General features: G+C 35.2%; 2 pseudogenes; both read left to right on the forward strand.

The window, feature by feature from the left end:
* The first annotated feature begins 850 nt into the window (after positions 1 to 850).
* On the forward strand, positions 851 to 966 carry LOC112478029 (annotated as a pseudogene).
* Positions 967 to 8,373: 7,407 nt separating this feature from the next.
* Positions 8,374 to 8,489, forward strand: LOC112478028 (annotated as a pseudogene).
* The last annotated feature ends 14,449 nt before the right edge of the window (positions 8,490 to 22,938 follow it).

Here is a 22,938-nt window from a genome sequence, read left to right on the forward strand (position 1 = left end):
TAGTCATTAACATCTTTCTTGTGTCTAACAAAGGCCCATTTCATCTTGTTGCATCCTTGGTACAAATGACCAATAACTGGTTAAAGAATCTCATTTTAACCTTCTAAATGCTTGAAGTCATTTGTGACTCTTTAGTCTTCCCTCTTACCAATTCAATGGTCCCAACTCTTAATCTTTTCTCAACTACCAGTTTAACACTTATTCCATCATTCTAGCTTTTCTGAGCTTGCAATCTTTCTTTAAATGAAGATTTTCAATTGGCTCATGATATTTTAGTAAGGATATGACCTATCAGATATTGTGGAAGCGTTATTAACCAGGTTTTCACATTCTCTTCCATTAACACTGTCCTATGTTAATTTTGAAAGAAAATCTTTTTTTCTTTCCAGAGGCAGCATGGAATTAAGAAAAGAGAACCAGGTTTCAAACCAGGAGACCCAATTTTTGAACCTCTACCTCTACCATTTATTGGCTGAGTGGCCTTTCATTTATTTATTTGTTCATTCAAAAAATATTTGTTGATCCTACTCTGTGTCAAGCCCTGTCCTAGGGACTGGGGATAGAGTAGTAAACGAAATAAAGTTCCTACTCTCACAGACTTTACATTCTAGTAGGGAGAGTCCACCAATAAACAAATGAATAATTAACGTATATGTCACCTTAAACAATGGTAAGTGCTATGGAGAAAAACAAAGAAGGAAAGGAGGATAGGGAGCATGGAGGGCAGGGGCATACAATTTTAGGGTCAAGAATATCTTTCTTGCACATGGTTTCATAGTGTAGTGGTTAGCACGTCTGTTTTACACGCAGAAGGTCCTGGGTTTGTGCCCCAGTGGAGCCACGGTCCATGGTCTATGGCCATGCCACCCTGAACAAGCCCGATGTCTGATCTCAGAAGGTAAGCAGGGTTGGGCCTGATTAGTACTTGGATGGGAGGCCACCTAGGAAGACCAGGTGCTGTAGACATAAATAATAATAATTTTTAAAAAAGAATATCTTTCTTGACAAGGTCACACTGCAACAGTGATAATAGAGTCAAGACCCTAAGAATGTGAGGGAGTGAATTATGAGGATTTCTGGGATAGAGGGAACAGCAAGTGCAAAGGCTCTGAGGTGATAAGGGCCTTGATGAGGAACAGCAAGGAGCTAAAGTGGCTGAAGGGGAGTGAAAAGGTGAAAGAGCAGAGGAGTTCAGAAAGGGCAGGGGTTCAGCCAGAGAGGAGGCTGTGAGGGGCTGGCCAGTGACCTGTGCCTGAGTGAATTAATTTTTGACAATTATAACAACACCTTATTCTCTGAGGTAACATACATGAAAGGTGCCTGCTAAAAAGTATGACCTGAGCAGATAGAAGTAAATTTGTCTGCAAGTCTTTGTAGCTGTTTTTCAGGTTGGGGAATTTTTTTTGTTTGTTTGTTTAATTATTTACTCCCTGTAATTAGAGTGATGTCTGTGTTCTGAACCATCTTCACAAAAACAAAAAACCATGAGGCTAATGTCAATTAAGGCATTGGCTTATGCTCCAGAATTGATGATTTTTTATATCTAAAAGATATCTGAAAATTATAAACCCACCCATCTGTGACAGAGAGAATGCTGCCAGGACACCCCTTCTTTAATAGAAGCCAAAGGTGAAGAGGTGAGAGGAACAGTGAGACCCAAGGTGGGGAATGACACAAACTGATTTAGTCGATTCTGCAGAACATTTAGTCACTGCAAATATCTGATAGATTAATTCTCTGCAGTGTGGGCTGAACACCTTATCTAAGACCAGAGTTTCCAAACTATAGTATTGCCTAGCCAGAACTGTTTTTTCTTTGCAGTCTTTCTATTTATTTACTAAAATCTCAAGATTTTAGTTTAAAAAGAGGGATAGAGGCAATCTGACCCTTCAGCAGCCAATCAGAGACATTTGTTTGAGAACAAGAGTGAAAGAAAACCAATGGAGGAGCCAATCCCCGACTCCAGATTCTAGAGGCTACCACAGCTTTCACTTGCTTCCTCCAGAAGCCCTTGCTTTCTGGCTTGTAGAAGAGCCTTGCTGTTCTATCATCAGAAACCTAGGTGGATTGAATTAATTTTACTATCATCAATCTTTCAATTTCGGGTCTGTTAAATATTAATACCTCAGATCAAGATGATCTCAGGTTCTCCATGAGTATCCAGGTAATACAGTTCAACTGGAACTTACCGAAACACACATACACATACAGAGCTATATTGACGGAGGATGAACTAAAATTAGTTGTGTTAGGGCAATAAGATGATTTTCTCCTATATTTCAAAATATTGCTTTTGAAATTTTTAAAAATGCATATAGAGTTTTAACAAATGTGGTTTACCAGGAAATATTGTGTGGTTAATATGTGACTTAAAACTCCAATCTACTTATTCTATAAAGGGGATAGACTTTTTAAAAATTCAGTATATCAAGATAATATGCAGCCATTAAGATATATGTTGTAGAAGACCAGTGAGTGACCAAGAGAATGTTCAAGATATATCGTGAAGTAAAAAAAACAATGAGTTCTGTACAATGCCATTAAATAAATATTTTTAACATAAGGGCAGAATATATATGAAAATGACTAACATTAACAGTGGTTACTCTTAGAAGATCAAATTACAGCTGGTTTTAATTTTCTTTCTGCTGATCTATATTTTTAAAAATTTCTATGATGAACATGTATTACTTTGTAGTAAGAATTATTTCAATTTTGTGTTAAGATTCAACTGCCTAATATTTCTAAAAATCAAATTAATTTTCCAACTGGAAATACAAATAAAGCAAGTTAGCTATCTACTTTCTCGCCTTCAGAAAATGGCTTGAAAAAACATACAGCCATGAAGATTTGTAGCACTACAATTTAATAATGGTGAGCACTTGTACTGTTGTCAGTGCTTCGCCTGCATTACCTCCCCTAATCTGTACCACAGCCTCATGAAGGTCCCACTAGCTAGCCCATTTTATAGGTGAGGAAACTGAAGAGAAGAAAGGATAAGTAAATTGTCCGAGACTACAAAGTTAGGAAGAGGCACAGACCAGGACAGTGGTGTTCCAAAGCCTGAGTCCTCACCACTATTGAATGCCTCACTACCAGTCTCCGCATCCAGGCAGCCCTGGTCACCGACTTATCAGTTTGCCTTCAACAGCTGTGGCAAGTTCTAGCTCTTGCCTCAAAACCACTGCTTCCCACCTCCCTTCTCATTCTTAGCAGCTGACCTGATTTCAGAGAAAAGTAGAATCCCTTCAGCTTCCTGCATCCTTCCCTGATTTATCTATTTTCTTTCTAAGGGAGAAACCTTATATGATTGCAATATTTGGGATATACTTATACTAAAAAATTATTCATTATTTATCTGATATTCAAATGTTCTATTTTGGGAATCCCTACTTAGAGAAGATTCTCATCTATCTTTCATCCTAAGAAAGCACACCAAAATGATCTTAATTCCTTATTCCTCTCCAACAACCAATCACCTAGCCAGAAGATGTCTATTGTGCCTACCACTCCCATGCCTCCACCCCAAGGGAAACTGCACAACAACAAAGCCACATCTCCTGTTGTCCTTTTTGAACCTGTCAGGATCTGACCTCCACAGCTGATTAGAGACAGACCTGGGAGATTACTACAACCTCAGCTTGTGAACTCAGGGTCTGTCCACTACCCTAGCCAAACTCCGTCTGTCTCCCCACAGTTGTGGCAGAATCAGTACACTAAGAAATCCATGGTCATAGAAGACCTAACACCCATCACCCTTGGTTACCCTCTTTACCTGTCAAAAGCAGCCTCCACCTGATTTAGGACTTCTTTCTCATAAGTCTTCTCACCTTGTTCTGGACTTGCTGCCATATCACTGAGGTGGGGAATGAATAACCCCTCAGGAAAGACTGTGGCATGGAAGATGTTCCTGCAAAATGGGGTTCATCCTACCATTAGGGAAAACAGTATTATGCTTGTTTTCCATATCTTTCTCTGTCTTGTCTAGACTATATATTCCTTGAAAGCACGAGCTATTAACTTTTACTACTATATGCTGAGAAGGAGTACAGGCCTGGATAGTTTCACCCTGAATGAATGAAAGAACCAACAAACAAAATGGCCTACAACAAGAAATAACTAAGCAAACTGTGACACCTCAGCTACACGGGATACTACATAGCTACTTACAATAAAAAGTGTATATACTGTTAGTACATAGAAATGTGTATGTGAAACCAATTGAATTCAAAAAGTAGAACATTAAATCATTTGTATTCTGATTATAACTATGCTAAAACCTATGTACAGACTACAATTAAAACTGCAGAAAATTTGGAATCATAAATAATTTAGAAACTACTACTCAGTAAAGGATTTTTCTATAAATTTGCTCAATTTCAAAATAAATATTGTCTTACAGCTGAGAATCCAGAGGGTTGTTATGTATACTTTTCCGCAATTAAAAAAATAAAAATAAAAATAAAATAAATGTGCAACACATATACACACACACAAGTAAAGGTTAGTTATCTTCAGACAAAACAAGTATCCCAGCTTTGTTTTATAAATATCTCACTAATAGATAAGAGCATGTCCCCAAATCTCTTAAGGGAGCAGCCAGGTTAAACCAGCTAATATAAGATAAAATGTGCTATTAGAAATGTTCACTGGTAAATGACAAAAGTAAACAGAAATCTCAGGGTTTATAAAGATCCTAAGAAAAAGACTATGAAAGAATTTATCAGTGCCTCTGTAGAACTATATATATATACAGAAGTTGAAAGGATAGAAGTTATCTAAATAGAAATAGGTCCTTCTGGGAAAATATAAAATAGTAGGCTATATTTACACAAAAGGATTGTTTTTTAAGATGTTAATTTATTAATTGCAGCAATGTGTTTTGCTCACTATAACATTTCTTAGTCTCCATGCAAAGCCACCCCACCCTATTTTAAACAGGTCCTTTGTGTCTAGGTCACAATTCCTTTCCTGGAAATTTTTGCAAGAGGGAAAACCAAAAGCAGTTTAAAGCCAAATGCTGTTAAGTCTTTTGTAAAAGTGTAAACCCAGTGAAGAGGAGGGAAGAAAGAGAGAGGCCCCCGCTTTTGGAGTAAAGCAGTGGAGATGGGGAAGAAGGGAGGTTCTCCTAGACAGGGGTGGGTCCTGGAGTACCAGGAACTTCATTATTAATTATGGGGCCCAGGGATGGGTCAAGACCTTAGAGTGGATTGTGGCATCTAGGAAGACTAGACCCCAAGGTATCCTGCTTGGGCAGAAATGCCCATACCCCATGGAGCAGAGTGTCATTGTACATTATGGGACCACATGGCCTGAGACAAAGATTTTTGTGGGCACCACATAAAGTGCCTTCAACAATAATTGTTAATTTTCCATCACCTTAGCCTGATAGGAGCCAAAATTTAGAAATAAAGTATTTCCTTATTTTACATATGTGTTAAAATTCATATCTATTATATTAGTTCCACATAAATATCTTTTTGAAAACTTGACTATAGTAGGCAGAATAACAGCCACCCAAAGATATTCATGTCTTAATCCCTAGATATGCAAATATGCTAATTTATATGGCAAAAAGATTTTGCAGATATGATTAAGAATCTTGAAATAAGGAGATTATCCTGAATCATTTCGGTAAATCCATTGTAATCACATGGGGTTTTAAAAGTGGGAGAGGGAGATGGAAGGGGAAATCAGCAACCTAACATTGCTGGCTTTGAAAATGGAGGAATGGGTCCATGAGCCAAGAAATGTGGGCACATCTAGAAGCTAGGAAAGGCTAAGACACAGATTCTTCCCTACAATCTGCAAAAAAGAATAGACCCCTGCCAACATCATGAGCTTAGTCCGGTGAGATCTGTGTCAGACTTTTATCCTACAGAAGTATTAGATAATAAACTTGTCTTGCTGTTAGCCACTAAGTTTGTGGTAATTTGTTACAGCAGCAATAGAAAACTAATGCATGGTTATAGAGTCAATTCTCTCCTCCCTCTGCCTTTTCTTTTCCCTTGTCTCTGTTTACTAGGAAACTTCTCATCTATAATTTGGTTTTCATCAGAAGAAAAATAGCCTACACAAATGGCCTCTCCCACTGCAAAACAATAAGTTGATATTCTGGCTTATAAACCATCCTTGGGAGCTTTTTTTAAAGCTTGATTCGGTCTCCTAGAGCCCTAGCATGACATTATTTCTGGAAATTGTAAGATGCCACTTATGTTACAGGAATGTATATCATTGGATTTCTTTACCTATTCAATGGTCCACTGAACCATCTTATGAACACGAGTTTGCTGATTTGTTCCAACTACAATGATGACATTGTCTACTAGGGAAGACTAAATGAACACACATAAAAGATATTAACAATACAAGCCAGGAAAATGGTAAGGGCTGAAGAAAGATGCAAAGGGTAAATGCTATTCAGAGAAATTTGGAAGAGAGATCCAAAACTCACTTTTGATAGGGAAGACCTGAGGAATTTACAAAGGAAGTAGGGCTTGAATTAGGCATTTCTATGAGTAAAATACCACAGGCAAATTCAGTTACAGCAGAAGAGATTGGAAGGGCAGATTGCAATCAGCTGCTGTAGGAGTCTGATAGGTTTGAAGAATTTGGAATAGGCAACCAGGAGCAACCAAGACCTTCAGGGAAGGACTGTGATGAAAATATAGTCTTGAGAGAGATTCAGATGGATCTGTGGGATTATAGTTCTTGAACTATAGCACTGGAATAAATAAATCGCAGGCCTCAGAATTTGAGTTTCTATTAAAATTGGCTCAAACTAAAAGCTTTTCCTCTTCAGAGGGTACTATTTGCTCTCATGGTACCCATAGTCCAATGTGATAGAAACAGTATCTATATTCAACACAAATTGAAGGGCCCATCTATCCATGACCTGGTAGGTTTGACCAGTAAAGTCCAAAAGCATGTGTTTTCATTCCACCAGATAGTCCCTGTTGTCTCTTTGCATTTTATCTTTGACTTTAACTCTTCTACTTTTTAATTACATTTATCGAGGTGACATTGGCTAATAAAATTATAGTTTTTTTTAACAGTTTTAAAGTGAACAAATCAATGGCATTAAGTACAATGTTGTGCAACCATCATCACTATCTAGTTCTAGAACTTTCCATCACCTCAGATGGAAACCCATACCTTTTAATCAGTCACCTCCTACTCCTCCCTCTCCAACCCTTTATTTGTAGAGTTTTCATGTTAATTTTTCACTTGATATAATATATTCATTAAAAATATAGAGTACATAAGCAATATAGAAAATATACAGATAAAAATCTCTTTCCCGTTCTACCTTATCTGTTTCTCTGGAGTGTGCATCGGAGTTTCTTTATACATATATAAATAAATTTTCTCTTATTCTTATACAGAATATGCCATTCCATAAACAGCTCTGTCTTTTGCTTTTTTTTTTTAATTTAAAAATATATCTTTATAAAGTTGTAGCAGCTAATATGTAGGGTAACCGTAAACCTGTTTTGTTTGGTATGGTCCCTGTTGAGCCGTTTTTTTCAGGTGTTTGAATAATAAATTATATGATCACTCTTCTTATATGGACTTTGTAGCTCACTTTTTACCAAATACAAATTAGAAACAATTTTAGGAATTGGGTTCGTAACTGACCACTTAAATAAATATTTGTTGATTGATTTACTGTGGGTAGCAGGTGACTCTTAAACAAAACTTTGAAAATGACTGTTCTAATGAAATATATAATGTACAAGTGATCCTTAGTCTGCTCTTAATCTTGAAAATTTCCTGGAATGTGTTATTTATCTACCTCACAGAGGAGCTCAAGAAACAATAAATTATCAGTTTTATTTGAAGGTATAACTTCGTTAGAAAGTAAGTTGGCTATATCTGTGACAATATTAAATGCACATGCCTTCTGACATTGGAATTCCTCGGCTAGAAAGTTATTCTATATGTACATTTACACAGATACTCAAATATGGTTGTTAGATGGTGTTCATCGTAACAGTTAATAACAAAAATTGAAAACAACCTACATGTCCATCAAGGGGGAACTGATTAAATAATTTAAGGTACTTAATGAAATGCTATGCACCTGTAAAAAAGAGCATAGCATAAAAAGAATGAGAAGAAAATCCACAGACAAGGAGAAAATATTTGCAAAAGACATATCTGATAAAGGACTGTTATCCAAAATATACAGAGAATTCTTAAAATTCAACAATAAAAAAATGAATAATACAATTTTAAAAATGGACCAAAGACCTGAACAGATACCTCATCAAAGAAGATACACAGGACATGGTTCCATAGTGTAGCGGTTAGTATGTCTGCTTTATACGCAGAAGGTCCTGGGTTCGTGCCCCAGTGCAGCCACGGTCCATGGTCTATGGCCATGCCACCCTGAACAAGCCCGCTGTCTGATCTCGGAAGCTAAGCAGAGTTGGGCCTGGTTAGTACTTGGATGGGAGACCACCTAGGAAGACCAGGTGCTGTAGGCATAAATAATAATAAAAAAAATAAAAAAACGAAGATATACAAATGGCAAGTAAGTATATGAAAAGATATTCAACATCATATATCATTAGGGAATTGCAACTTGAACGAGATATTACTACACACCTATTAGAATGGCCCAAGTTGAAAACACCAAATGCTGACAAGGATGTGGAGCAATAGGAACTCCTTCATTGCTGATGGGAATGCAAAAAGGTATTGCCATTTTGGAAGACGGTTTGGCAGCTTCTTATAAAACTAAACAAACTCTTACCATATGATCCAGAATCACATTGCTGGTATTTACCCAAATAAGTTGAAAACTTATATCCACTCAAAAACCTGAACATGGATGTTTATTGCAGCTTAATTCATAATCGCCAAAACTTGGAATCAACCAAGATGTCCTTCAGTAGGTGAATGTATAAGTAAACTGTGGTACATCTAGACAGTGAAATATTATTCAGTGCTAAAGAGAAATGAGCTATTCAGGAAAAGACAGAGGAACCTTAAATATACATTGCTAAATGAAAGAAGCTCATCTGAAAAGGCTCCATACTGAATGATTCCAATTATCTGACATTCTGGAAAAGGCAAAACTATAGACAGTAAAAAAGATCTATGGTTGCCAGGGTTTAGGGGAAGGGACGGATGAATAGGCAGAGCACAGAAGATTTTTAGGCAATAAAACTGTTCTGTACAATACTATGATTGTGAATACATGGCATTATATACTTACCAAAACCCATAGAACGTACAACATCAAGAATGAACCCTAATGTAAACTGTGGACTTTGGGCGATAATGATGTGTCAATACAAGTTCATTGTAACAAATGTGCTACCCTGGTGTGGGATGTTAATAGTGGGAGAGACTGTGTGTGTATGGGAACAGAGAGTATGAGAACTCTCTGTACTTTCCACTCAATTTTGCTGTGAACCTAAAACTGCTCTAGAAAGTAAAGTTTATTAATTAAAAAAAAAATGAGCGGCATATTGCTAAGAGCCATCTTACTCTAGATATGTATAGTGTTAGGTGAATAGGGAAAGTTCAGAAACTTGCTTTATGATCCTATTTTGTGTAAAAAAAAGAAAAAGAAATATAGAAAAACGGATATGTTTAAATATGCCCAGAACATTAATGGAAGGGTAAAAAAACTTGTTAACAGATTTCTTCTGGGGAGTGGGTTGGGGAATCAGGAATGGGGAAGTTTTATTTCCTTCGGTATATAAATTAAAATTTTAATGTGAACATGTAGTTCTGGTTTTTCCATGATTATTTACTTTATATAAGTAATAAATGGATCTGTTTTCTTTGCAAAACATTCTAACAATTCAGATACAGTAAAAGTGCTCTTGACCTCCCCCCACCCACTCCCAGCCCCTTCCCAGGAGATAACTTCAGCTGGCAGTTTATTTGTATCCATCTTCTATGCTTTTTAAAAATATATGTAAATCCCTTTGAGCTGCTTGAATTCTCTGTGTTTATTATTAGTTGTAAAAGTCCCCAGTGAACACAGAAATACTCCTTCTGGGGAAAGGGAAGTTTTAAAATAGGGGAGCGGGAGTGGCAGTATTTGTAATAAACTAGCCAAGCAGCAGGGAAAACCCCAGGCCTTTTTTAGATCTCTGAGAGCAGGAGAAGGATAGTTTAAGGTGACTGGCCAGAGGCTGGAAGTGGACAAAGAAAGGAAGCTGAGAACAATAGGGTCACTCCACCTCTGGGCTTCGGGAGGTGGGGCCTTGAAGCACTAAGTGTACAGTTGGCCTCATCAGTGTAATTTAGGGATTAGAAAGTCACTAGAGTTAAAATTTTAAGTCATTATTTTGAATTCTAAATAAGATAGTAGGATATGGTGAGAAGAGTGGAAAAGTCAGTCGGTTGCTTCCTTAGGTCCGAACATGGCAATGAAGTCAGAAAGGGACACTGAAGATGGTGCCACTTGTTGTTTTGCTGCTTTACGATTGTTAGAGGGTTTAAAAATACATGGATGTTATAGAATTTTTTCATTAAGAAAGTTGCTATTTTCTCCAAAAAGTAATTTATTCTCATGATCATCAAACAAAACAAAACAAAATTACTGAATTTTAGCTCATTCAGACCAGAAAATATATGTAGAGAACTGGGATATTTCTAATCTGGGCCTCTGATTTAATGAGAAAAGCACAGAACTGGTACTCGGAGTCCTTACTAACCACTGCATGATCTCTCATTTAATTACTCGATGCTTCATTTGTCTCGTTTATAAAATGAGACTGTTGGGCCAAACGATTTGTATTGTCCTATGGCTCAAAAATCTATCAGTTGAACTCATCTAGTTAATGTAAGACTATCAGACTGAATCATACACTCAAAATGAAGCGGAGAGTTGGATCAATTAATTGTACGGATCATTTTGGAAAAAAATAAAAAATATATTGGACCCCTCAATTAGATCCATTTCAGGCCAAATTGTTTATTCTATTTTATTTTTTTGAGGCTGTGAGACCAGAATCCTACCTGATGGATCAATGCAACTCGCTTATTCTCAGCTCCATTTCACCAAGGTGGGCCCCTTAGAAATTCAAATACTTACACCTAAAAATGCCAGGCATAGTTTTGCTCATACTGTATGTGCTGGGAAAACAAAGATGTTCTTTCAACCTCAGTGCTAACCGGATCTCACACATAGTGTTTACTACTGTTTAGCTAACCAGCCCTTCTCAAAGTTTATAAAGTGTCTAAAGAGTCACCTGGGGACCTTTTAAAATGTAGATCCTGCTTGGGGTGGGGGCTTTTAAGACTACCTTTCTAACAAGCTCCCAGGTGCTGCTGATGCTGCTTGTCTGTGTTCTACACTTGAACTAGCAAGGGGCTAAACTAGGACCCCTTCACTGTCTTTTGCAATCCTCTTTTTCAAATGCAAGCTATTTTTTATGAAAAATAACTAACTCTTTAACTGCTTTCAGATAATAGTTGTGAAATAAAGCCAGAATTAAGGTCATTCCTAAGATAAACATGTTAGATCTGGATGCATAACACTGCTAATAGATTAGGAAACTTACAAGTATGTTCCTTTTTCTTTCAACTTATAGACAGATATCTTATACAACAGCAAAGGCTTATTAACATATATAAATCCCTTGCTCCAAAAAAAGATTCAAGGCAGTAGGTTGTGAGGATTAATGAGATAACCTATGTGAAAACCCTTAGTTTCATGCCTAGTACTTATAAAATACCTAACCAAAAGATACAAAACCAAGTAAGGCAACAGATATGAAGAGGCATATCATAGAAGAGAAATCTTGAATGGTCAATAAATATTTGAAAAGACGCACAACCATTAGTAATCAGAACTGAACACAATGAGACACTACTTTATAACCTATGGATAGGCAAAAAGTAAAAACATCATGTAACAGCACATGCTGGTAAGGATATGTTATATATTGCTCATGGAATTTTAGTTGGTGCAAGTACTTTGGAAAACAATTAGGCATTACCCAAGAAGATTGAAGAATATGAATAACCAACTACTTAGTAATTCAAATTGTAGCTGCAAATCCTAGAGAAACTCTTGCACTATACAATAGTAACATGCACAAGGCAGCTCATGGTGTCACTGCTCTTAAGAACAAAAAGTGAAAACAACCCAAATGCTTATGCATATTAGAATAGATAAGTAATTTTATGTTCATGTGATGGAATATTATATAACAACGAAAATGAAGGAACTATAGTCACAAATATCATCATGGATAAATCTCACAAACAATGTTGAGGGAAATAAAAGGCAGAGGAAATATATGTAAATATGAAAAACACACAATAAAAACACGAGTTAGTTAAGAAAATATGTGTGTGTGTCATAACTGAAGGAAAATGAGGGAACGGTTAAGTACAAAAATCAAGGTAATGATTATACTGGAGTATGAGGAGGACATAACTGAGGTTGAGCATCATGAAGAATTTCATGTGCTGACAATGACAACATGTACAATATTAAAGATAATATCCTTATTACCAATCTATATCCCTTTCCTATTGTCCCAGGCTGGACACTGTCATCATTTTTTACTCCAAACTCTGCCCATATCATTTCCATTTCTTACATTACCTGTCTCACCTAAGAATAGCATTAATCCTGTCATCCACTCCAGAAATGTGAAGTTCATCTTTAATTCCTCATCTCCACCTCAACTATCATATCAATTATCAAGTTCTTTCATCTAAACATTTCTGAGATCTCGGCCTTCATTTCCAACCCCATCAACACAATATATGTTAAGTCCTAAATATCTGGTTATTGGAATCACCCTCTAATTGTTCCTCCTATCTCTAACCTCTCTCTCTCCAATCTTTCCCCTTTATCCTTTTCTGCAGCCAATAACCTTTCTAAAATGAAATCCAATGTTGTTCTTCCCCTAGAAATTTTAAACTGCTCCCTGTTGTTTTCAGTATAAAAAGCACACCCTTTGTCATGATAATAATTAATACTTGTAACTAACATTTAGTGAGCGCTTACTATAGGTAATGCACCATTTAAAATGCTTTATATTTATTAATTTGTCCTCACAACGACCCTATTAAACTGGCATTGTTATTATTTGTTTGGCCCACAGTGGGTGATCAATAAATGCTGGCAAGTGAATACATATCTCTTTTACAGATGGGCTTAGCATATTAAATCACTCAAAGTTTCATAGCTAGTCAATGATAAATTAGTCAGTCACACAGAGAAGTCTGATTCCAGGACCTATAAATGTGATCCATTGTACCTCAAGTCTAACCTACTTTTCTGGCCTAAACTCTAGATAGTGACTAGTGCCCTTTTTTTCTACCCTCGTGAATGTTCTCTAGAATTATGAAACTGGTCCATACTTGCCCCTCTTTATTCAGGCTCTTGGCTCTGGAATGTCTTTCTCTTCTCTTTTGATCAGGGTAGCTCTTCTCAATCTTCGCTTTCTTATGACTGCCTCTGAGAAACATTCCTTCACCGGGAAGCTGAATTACTTCCTCCCTCTCTTTTTGCTCCCGTGGCACTTTATTCATGACCGTAATTACAAACACTCTAACACTATACTATGATTTATTTTCGTGTTTGTATCTCCTTTGGTTGTGTTCTCCTACAGGGCAGGGACTAGATTTCATTCATGTTTGAATACTGGTATGTAATCAGAATAAATATTTGTTAAATGAATGAATAAATGGATTTCTTTGATTTGACTTTGCAAAAGATATAGGAAATATTTCTTTAAAGAACATTCCTTATGATCACCTTTCAATAGAAGCTAAAGGGATAAGATTAAATCTTAATTTAGCAAAGGTCCTTGACAGGAAACTATTTCAGTATCAACAAGGTATCGTGCTTTTTGATGCTATTAATACGAGGGTGTCAAGAAATAGTTACAAAAAGAAATTGTAAGTGCACTTAAATGGAAGAGGCTAAACAAATAAATATGAACAGTTTGCTGATACTTGCCATTTGGGGAATAAAAACTGGAAAACTTAAAAGCCAAAAAAACCTCAAATATTTTCATTTATCTTTTAAAATTTAGATAGAGGAGTTGGGAATAGAGAAAAAAAAATTACCGGATACCCTACACTGTCTGTTTTTATGACTTCTAGTCCAAATGCCTTCTCAAAAACATTAAGGACATCAAGTCCTTATGTGCCATCTGGATTATGTGTCATCTCTTCTTTGTCTGTGAGATGTAGATAACAGCAAGTTTAGTTTCTGAGACCAGTCATTTAGTAGGTTATTTGGATCCTTGGGTCTCTGAAAATTGTTAATTTCTACCAACCTGTCTTACTAACTACTAGCTTCAAGAGAGATGCATCTGACTCATCAACAAATCCAGAAGCTGGGCCATCCTCTTCATTGTTATCCTGGTATAATAGTTGATAGTTATTCCAATATTATTTTTGGTAACTTGGTTAAGTTTTCCCACCTTTTTCCTTTCTCTGTGTAACCAAAAACATCAATTGAAAAACTCTCAAAATAACCTTCTCTTAATTTCATTCCACAAATATAACCCAAAGCACCAATTCTGTGATGATAAAAAAGCTTGAAAAGAACTACAGTTAACCCTTGAACAACATGAGGGTTAGAGGCACCAACCTCCATGCAGTCAAAAATCCTCATATAACTTTTCATTCCTCAAAAACTTAGTTACTAATACCCTACTATTGACCAGAAGCCTTACCAATAATGTAAACAATCAATTAACACATATTTGTATGTTATATGTATTATATACTGTATTCTTACAATAAAGTCAGCTAGAGAAAAGAAAATGTTATTAAGAAAATCATAAGGAAGCGAAAATACATTTACTGTATGTATTGAAAAAAATCTTTGTATTAGTGGACCCTCACAGCTCAAACCTGTGTTGTTCAAGGGTCAAGTGTATTTGCTTAGAGATTTCTTCTAGCTATTTGTCACTGCTTCTTCAGCAAGCTTAAGCTGCTTGCCAAAAGGAGCCAGGATAACAAGAAGAACACATGAGTCTCTGGACACAGGAGCATCACAGAAGTGCCTATAAATAGACAGGAGCCTTCATGCTGACACGATCAAATTGTTGAGTTATAACTGACCATATTAAAGTCTAGTGAGCCAGAGAGATTCAAGATTCAGCGAGAGGGGATGATTAATAGTGCAAAGCTCAAGAGAATGGGAGGTGGTGTGTGTGATCCACAGCATAGGTGGAAAAAAATAGCCTTAATAGGTGGAAAGGAGGGATGTTATTTTGGAGGCAGGAAGTCGAGGGAGTTCCTTTTAAAGTGTTCTGTTTTCCCTAAAGGAGAAGGTGAGGTCATTCTTGGAGGGTCAGGTGGAAGGGTCAGAGATTTGTGGAGGTTTGAAAAGGCTGTTGTGGGTAATAGGAAATATTAGCTTTAGCCTGGCAGCCCTGAGGGCCTCTTTGCAGGTGGAAGCATGGAAAGGCAAGGGAATACGGGGTCAAAGTAAAGGACCAAGAACTACAAGGTGGAGAAGGAAGGAATGAACTCAGCCCAAACAGAGAAGGAGAGAATATATCAAAGAACCTGGGTCTGAGGAGCAACTAAGAAAAGAACAGAGTGGGAAGGAAGATTTGGTCAGACAATAGGATATCCCAATTTTCATTATCATGTTAAGTATAAAAAACAGTATCAGCCCAAAACAAAATTTAATATGCTGCAATTTTGAGCATTGGTTTTATTTGTAGATTGTGGTTTTCAAACTTTTTAAGTGAAATTTTATGCAGATCTACATGGTTGGATCCAGAGTGGGTGATCTAGAGCTCCATCTACCCTCTGCCAGCTTCACACCCCACACAGCAATTTCTGGGGTGCTTCCATTGTACCCCAAGACTCCTCAGAACACAGTTTATGTATCACCACTATCCAAGTTTTGAGAATGAAAAAAACTTTATATCAAATGAACACAATTCTGGCCTAATTTGATAAGATGTTGGGTCACATATTTACTGTCAAAGTCATGATATCATCTCAAGAGCACATTTCTATATTTCTATATTTCTTATGGTGGACATGTATTACATTTATAATGTGTTCTAACTGGAGTCAGAAATGCAGTTGATTCTGGATTCAGTTCCATAAAGCATCAGTACCCACCAAAGAAGCTAGCACTTGGAAATCCCAAGAACAGGTCTCTCCAGCTGTAGGAAAGAAGCAGTTAGAGCTAATTTTCTGTATTTTTAGAGCTAACGTAAGTTTTCTGTTTGCTCTGTCTGCTTACTTAACATTTGTTAGAAAATAAGACTATATCTCTACCTCCTCAATTCTAAATGCTAAAATATATTCCATATACACTAAAGATTTATATATATAATTAGAAGAAAAAGTAAGAAAAAATTTATGTAAACTTTTAGTCAGAAAGGCCTAAGCAACTTAGGAAAGTCAGAAGCCCCGAAAGAAAAATGTGATCACATATGTCAATAAAACAGGACCAACAATGACAAGGCACAAAAGCCATAATCAAAATCAAGACTGCTAAAAATATCTGCAACACATACAACAGACAAAGAGTTAATATCATTTCAAACTGATAAGAAAAATATAAGCAAACCAAGAGAAAGAGGGGCAAAGAATATGAACAGGCAATCCACAGAAGAGGAATTCAAGTAGCCAACAAATATACGAAAATTGTGGCCAGAAAAATAAAAATTAAGTTAACTATCAAACAGCAACCTGGACTGGAAAGAAAAATGTAAAAACAAATTTATAGTGTGTGTGGGAGGGGTGTGTATGTGTGTGTATGTATGTTACTATAGCCTTCTTAATCAATAATCTAGTAATAGCTACAGAATTTTAAAAATGAGATTAAAATACTAAGAAATGTGCACTTTATCTTCTAATTTTTTATTTAAAAAATTTTCAAATTTATGGAAAAGTTGCCAGAATAGTACAATGAACAACCATATACCTTTCATCAGGGTCACCAATTGTTGACATTTTATTATATTTACTTTCTTTTTCTCTTTCTATGTCTCTTTCTATATAAATATGTAAGTACTTTTTATATTAATGAATCAAAAAATGTTTAAATAAAAATATTTTGAGCTTGAAATTTAAGTGCATTAGTGCCAAATAAAAAATTAAATGAAATCAAGCTGTATGCTTTGCACAAAACAAACCATTAAGACACATGGTTGTATTTTGGCAATGGCAACAAAATTCTATGGCGGCAGGGAGTTTGACTTATCCATGACTACATCTCCAATGCCTAGAACAATGCCTGGCATATAGAAGGTGCTTAGTAAATATTTCTTGAATGTATGAGTGAGCGAATTGAATGAATGAATGAGTGAATATGAAATTGTCTGCATTCTAGTATTAACTTTCTATTTTTCATTCAATTGAGTATCTAACTCAGGTGTCTCCATCTTAGCTGAATAGAATTTTATTCAGAAATTTGTTCTAAAGTAAAAACTATAAATCCCTACATGATAATTAGCGCTTACCAAAAGTAGTAATTAAAGTTCTAAGTTTGTTCATTCATCATTTATTCAGTCATCACTCATTCCTAAAACATTCATTGAGCACAATTCCATTCCCAGCAAGACACTGAATTAGAACAACAAAAGACACAGCAGTAAGGTGGGGGAGCAGACAAATAAACAGCTAAGATGCTCTGATGGATTTCGTATAACTAAAATGCATTATGAACTCACAGAGGTGGAGAAACTAAACCAGGGTGATCAATCAAGAAAGGCTACTCAAGTGAAGTAATATATAGGTTGCTCTTTAAGGATGAGTAGGAATTAGGCAGATGAATGGCATTTCAGTCAGTGGAAGAAGCATTCATTCACTTATACATTCATTTCAATATTTACAGTGTTTACTGTGTGCCAGTCAGTAGCCTCTGGATTTGTATTAGTGAACAAGACAGAAAAGTCTGTGCCTTCCTGTGGGAAGAGATAATAAACAAGTAAAGAAATAAATGTATGAATGACAAGAAGGATAAGGGATGAGAGAGGGCCTGGGGTGATGTGTGCCATTTTAGATAAGATAGTCAATGAAAGGACTCTTGAAGGAGATAATGTTTGAGCAGAGACTTGAATGAAGTAAGGGAGGAACTACAGAAGGAAGAGCAATAAGTTCAAAAGTCACCTGTGAAGCTAGAACTGAGTGAGTGATTGAATGGGAGAGCAATGCAGCAAGAGATTAAATTGAAGAGATATGCAGGGAGAGATCATGTAGAGTCCAGCATTCATCAGCTTGTGACTTTAATGATATCTCCAAGGAAATGAGTGTACAGTTAGAAGAGAAGTCTTTGAAGTGAGCTAGGAAATACCAATATTTAGAGGTCTGGAAAAAGAGAAAGATCTAGAAAAAGGAAATAAATAAGAGGAAAACCAGTCATAAATGATGTTCTAGAATCTAGCTCTAGATAAAGAAGTTATTTACTGTGCCAAAATGTAAGGAGTGAGGAAGCCTAGACTCAGGAGCAGTGAGTAGCTCAGGATAGAGAGCAGAATCCAAGTAAAATAATGACAGGGGAAGGTGGTCACAAAGCAACTTTTTCAGTCATATATCTGGACAACAATATTGACAAGAAGGCCTTAAACATAATATGAGGCAAATGTAGAGCACTTTATCTTTTTAAAATTACTTTTGTTCAGTTGTCACTGTAAGCAATCTGATGCAGGATAGCCTTAATTCATAAATAGTAATCGATAAATAGAGACAGGATCATTTAAAAGACATACACTGACCAATGACACAGTTTGGTCACATTTTCTTATTCCACTTCCAGTGCTCTGTATGCTACCTCTGCCCTTTCAATGTTAAATCATTCAAAGCAGACATAAATTTGATGAACAACTTAGAATTCTGTTCTTTTTTTTTCTCATAAAAGTTTGCTTTACTAAAACTCCACAGTTAAAAAATCAACCCATAAGCTTTCTTATATAGGTAAAAATGAAAGAGATGAATCTGTCACCATGAGGCTTTATTCGAAGGGACTAACTGGGATCAAAACCTAACAAATTCAGCAGCTGGAGTTTTCTGTCTCTCTGATGTGATGGAGGTTAAGACATTCTTTTTCAAAGGGTCTTTTATCATTTACCGAGTTATTGTCTTAGCAGTCAGATACTGTTTTTAGAGCCTTAGGTGTCCCTAAATATTTCATTTATTAAAAATCTCACCCCACAATTGAATAAATGTACTGAGTATCTTTTTTCATTTCAGATTTTAACTCATGCCCAAACCCACACCTGAGGTATTTAACAAAACTATCAGTATGTTAGTGATGGGTTGGAGCTATTATTTCAGTTTTGTAAATGACTTGTTGCATATTCTTATAAGAAAAGAAGAATGTGTGTGAGGAATATGTATAGAAATTAAAAATAAGTGAATGTTGCTGATAAATAGCCTTTAAGTTTTCTAGAATAGTTTTTATATGTAGTTTACATAATAGTTTGTTTACCAGCTTATTCCATTTTTCTTTTCTTGACAACCTTTATTTAATTCTTTTGGCTAAACAGCCTGATGTTTTTAATAACTTTCAAATGCCTGAGAATCTACATCCACATTGTGCCAAATAATCCTAATTTATAGTACTTATTTTGTCCATTTTTACTCAGGATTAACAGTAGGAGATTAATAAATGCATTTTAAAAATTTAGATAACATATTATTTCAACTGGATAAACAAGGTAAAAAATAATTTATGCATAATCACAGATTATTAAAAATTTAAAATATCCCATTTCTTTTGTACTTTAAATTATAAAAGGATTTATAATTGTAAAAGACTTCAAACAATACAGAAATGTAGAAAGCAAAGCAATTACATGAGAGAGCCTTTATGATGTTCTATAGTAGAGTTTCAAATATACAATATTATAGTATGTTTCACAAATATATATATACATATATATATATTTTTTTTTTTATAAATTGGCAAGCAGTTATCCTAATTGCAAATGGTTAAAATCAAAGACTCTGGAGCTGATTGCCTGGGTTTAAGCCCTGCCCTGCCACTTTCTAGCTATATGTATGACTTTGAACAGGTTACTTATTCTCTTTGGGCTTCAGTTTCTTCATCAGTTAAGTAACATCTATTTTATAGGATTGAAAGAAAGATTAACTAAATTGACATACATAAGGAATTTAGAAGAGTGCTAGGAAGAGAGTATACAATACATAAATATTAGTTCTAATTAGAATTATAATTTTTCCCAATTATATTTATTGACTCTTGTTACTACATATCATCTTCTTATTTATAGTTAGTTATATATCTGGGCTACCGATTCATCTGTTTAATCTTGCACTTTTTCTACACTGTTTTAATTATTGTTGCTTTATAAAATGTGTTAACATCTGTTAGAGAAAAATCTATCCTCATGATTCTCCTTTTTAGAATTAAATTATGTGTATATCCATGATTTAACATTTCCATACATAAATTTAATACCTTCTCAAATTTAAAATTATTTTGTCTCCTTTTAATGTCATTAAATCCATAAAATTTGATAAGTGACCTATTTCAAATATGTAATTTCCTCATCCAATAACCTGTTTGTGTTTCCAGTTTATTCAAGTCCTCAAAGACTTGAATAAAGTTTTCTATTTTTCTTCATATATGTCATACTCTTTCCTTGTCAAAATTACTTCCAGGTACTTTATATTTTTTTGTAGTTATTGTGAACAAAGTCTCTCTTTCATCATATTTTCTTATTTCTAGTTAACTTTATTAATTTGAATAAATTTTTAAAGTTATCTAGCTTTAACTTTATTAACTTGAATAAATTTTTAAAGTTACCTAGCTATATAACCATGTTCAAATAATGATAATTTACCTCCATTTGAACATTTTTATATCATATCAATACATGTTTTGTTGCATTGGCTAAAACTTCTAACAATGTATAGGAAAGTGCCTATAACTTACATCATAATCAGAAGTTAATCTTCTTTGTATAGAAAAATCTCCTATCAAACATAGAGAAAAATATCAACAAGAGAAAAAGGGACAAAGAATGTGAATAGACATTTCAGAGAGAAGGAAATACAAACTGCTAAACATTTTTGAAAAATGTTCAACCTCACTTATAATGAGAACAATGCCATGATGCTATTTTTCACCCCTTAGATTGGCAAATAACCAAAAGTCTGTTAACACTGTGCGTTGAAAGGCTGTGGGAAAACAGGTGCTCTCATTCACTGCTTGTGAGAATGTAAATTGATTTAATCTCTATAAAGGGCAATTTGGCAATATCTATCAAAATTACAAATGCATATACCTTTTGACCCAGCAATACCACTCCTAGGAATTTATCCTTCAGATATACTTGCACACATGTTAATTGACCTATGTACAAAGTCATTCATTGCTGAATTGTTTGTTATAGCAAAAAATTGGAAATGACCCAAATGTCTATCAATAAAGAATTGATTAAATGAATTGTAATATATTCATGAAATGGAATATTATGCTGTCAAGAAAGAATAATGAGCTAATGATACAGAAAGATCTTCAAAATATATATCATTAACTGAGAAAAACAAAGTGCAGAACAGTGTGTATGGTATGGGTATGCTACCTTTCGTGGGAAAAAAAGGAGACGAAATAAGAACATATTTTTTATTTGCATATTCATAAAGAAATTCTGGAGTAATGCACAAAGTACTTTTAACAGGGATTACCATTGGTAGGTAGTCTGAGAGTGAGCCAATGGGAGACAGAGGTGGGGAAATTTACCTGAACCTACTTATTTTTTTAAATATCTGATCCATGAGAATGCATTTACTATTAAAAAAAAAAAACATATGGGGAACATGTAAATGAGTTACATATACTCAACATTTTAAAAATATATATCAATTTTAAATTGGGGCCTCTTTTAAATTGCTAACAGGGCATGAAGTGGCTGGACATAGTTGCAGGAACTCATTATCTCAGCTGTTGTGTATCTCTGTGTAGCTTTCTACTTCGGAGCCTGGATAAGCTGGATTCAAATACTGGCTATTGCCTTAAGGAAGATCATTAACCATCACATGGGGTTGTCATGAGGATTGAATGAGGGAGATAATGTTGTGCAGGTTTTAGTCAAGAGCCTAGAATGTTCCAAACATGTTCCAAATTGTTTTCATATTTTCTGAGAGTAACTTCTTCCTCCCTCCTCCCAAGACACCTGGTTCACTTCTTCTCAAAGCTCTTATGCTCCATGGTAGCAGTTTGCTTGCAAGTCTGATCCCTTGAAACTAAACACTCCATCTTTTTTTAAATTTTTTTTTAATTTTTTGATTACAGTTGATATACAATATTATGTTAGTTTTAGGTATATAACACAGTGATTAGACATTTATATAACTTATGAAGTGATCACCCCAATAAATCCAGTACCCATCTAATACCATATATAGTTACACAATACTACTGACTATATTCCCTATGCTGTATTCTTCATCATCATGACTGTTTTGTAACTAGCAATTTGTACTTCTTAATCCCCTCCCCTTTTCACTCATTTCCCCAACCTGGCAACCATCAAAATGCTCTCTGTATCTATGAACTTGTTTCTGTTTTGTTTATTCATTTATCCTATTTTCTAGATTTCAGATATAAGTGAAATCATATGGCATTTGTATTTCTCTGTCTGATTTACTCTCTCAGCACAATACCCTCTAGGTTCAATCATGTTGTTACAGCTGGCAAGATTTCATTCTTTTTTATGACTAATATTCTTTTGTATATATGTACCACCTCTTCTTTATTCATTCCTCCACTAATGGACAACCAAGTTGCCTCCATATCTTAGCTATTGTAAATAATGCTGCAATGAACATATGGATGCACATGTTCCTTCACAGTAGTTTTGGGTTTCTTTGGATAAATACTCAGAATTGGAATTATGGGGTCCTTCTTTGTCTCTTGTTACAGTCTTTGTTTTAAAGTCTATTTTGTCTGGTATAGGTATTGCTACCCCAACTTTTTTTTAATTTGTTTCCATTTTCATGAAG

Source organism: Pteropus alecto, unplaced genomic scaffold (genome assembly GCF_000325575.1).
Source record: "Pteropus alecto unplaced genomic scaffold, ASM32557v1 scaffold131, whole genome shotgun sequence".
Taxonomy (NCBI): Eukaryota; Metazoa; Chordata; class Mammalia; order Chiroptera; family Pteropodidae; genus Pteropus; species Pteropus alecto.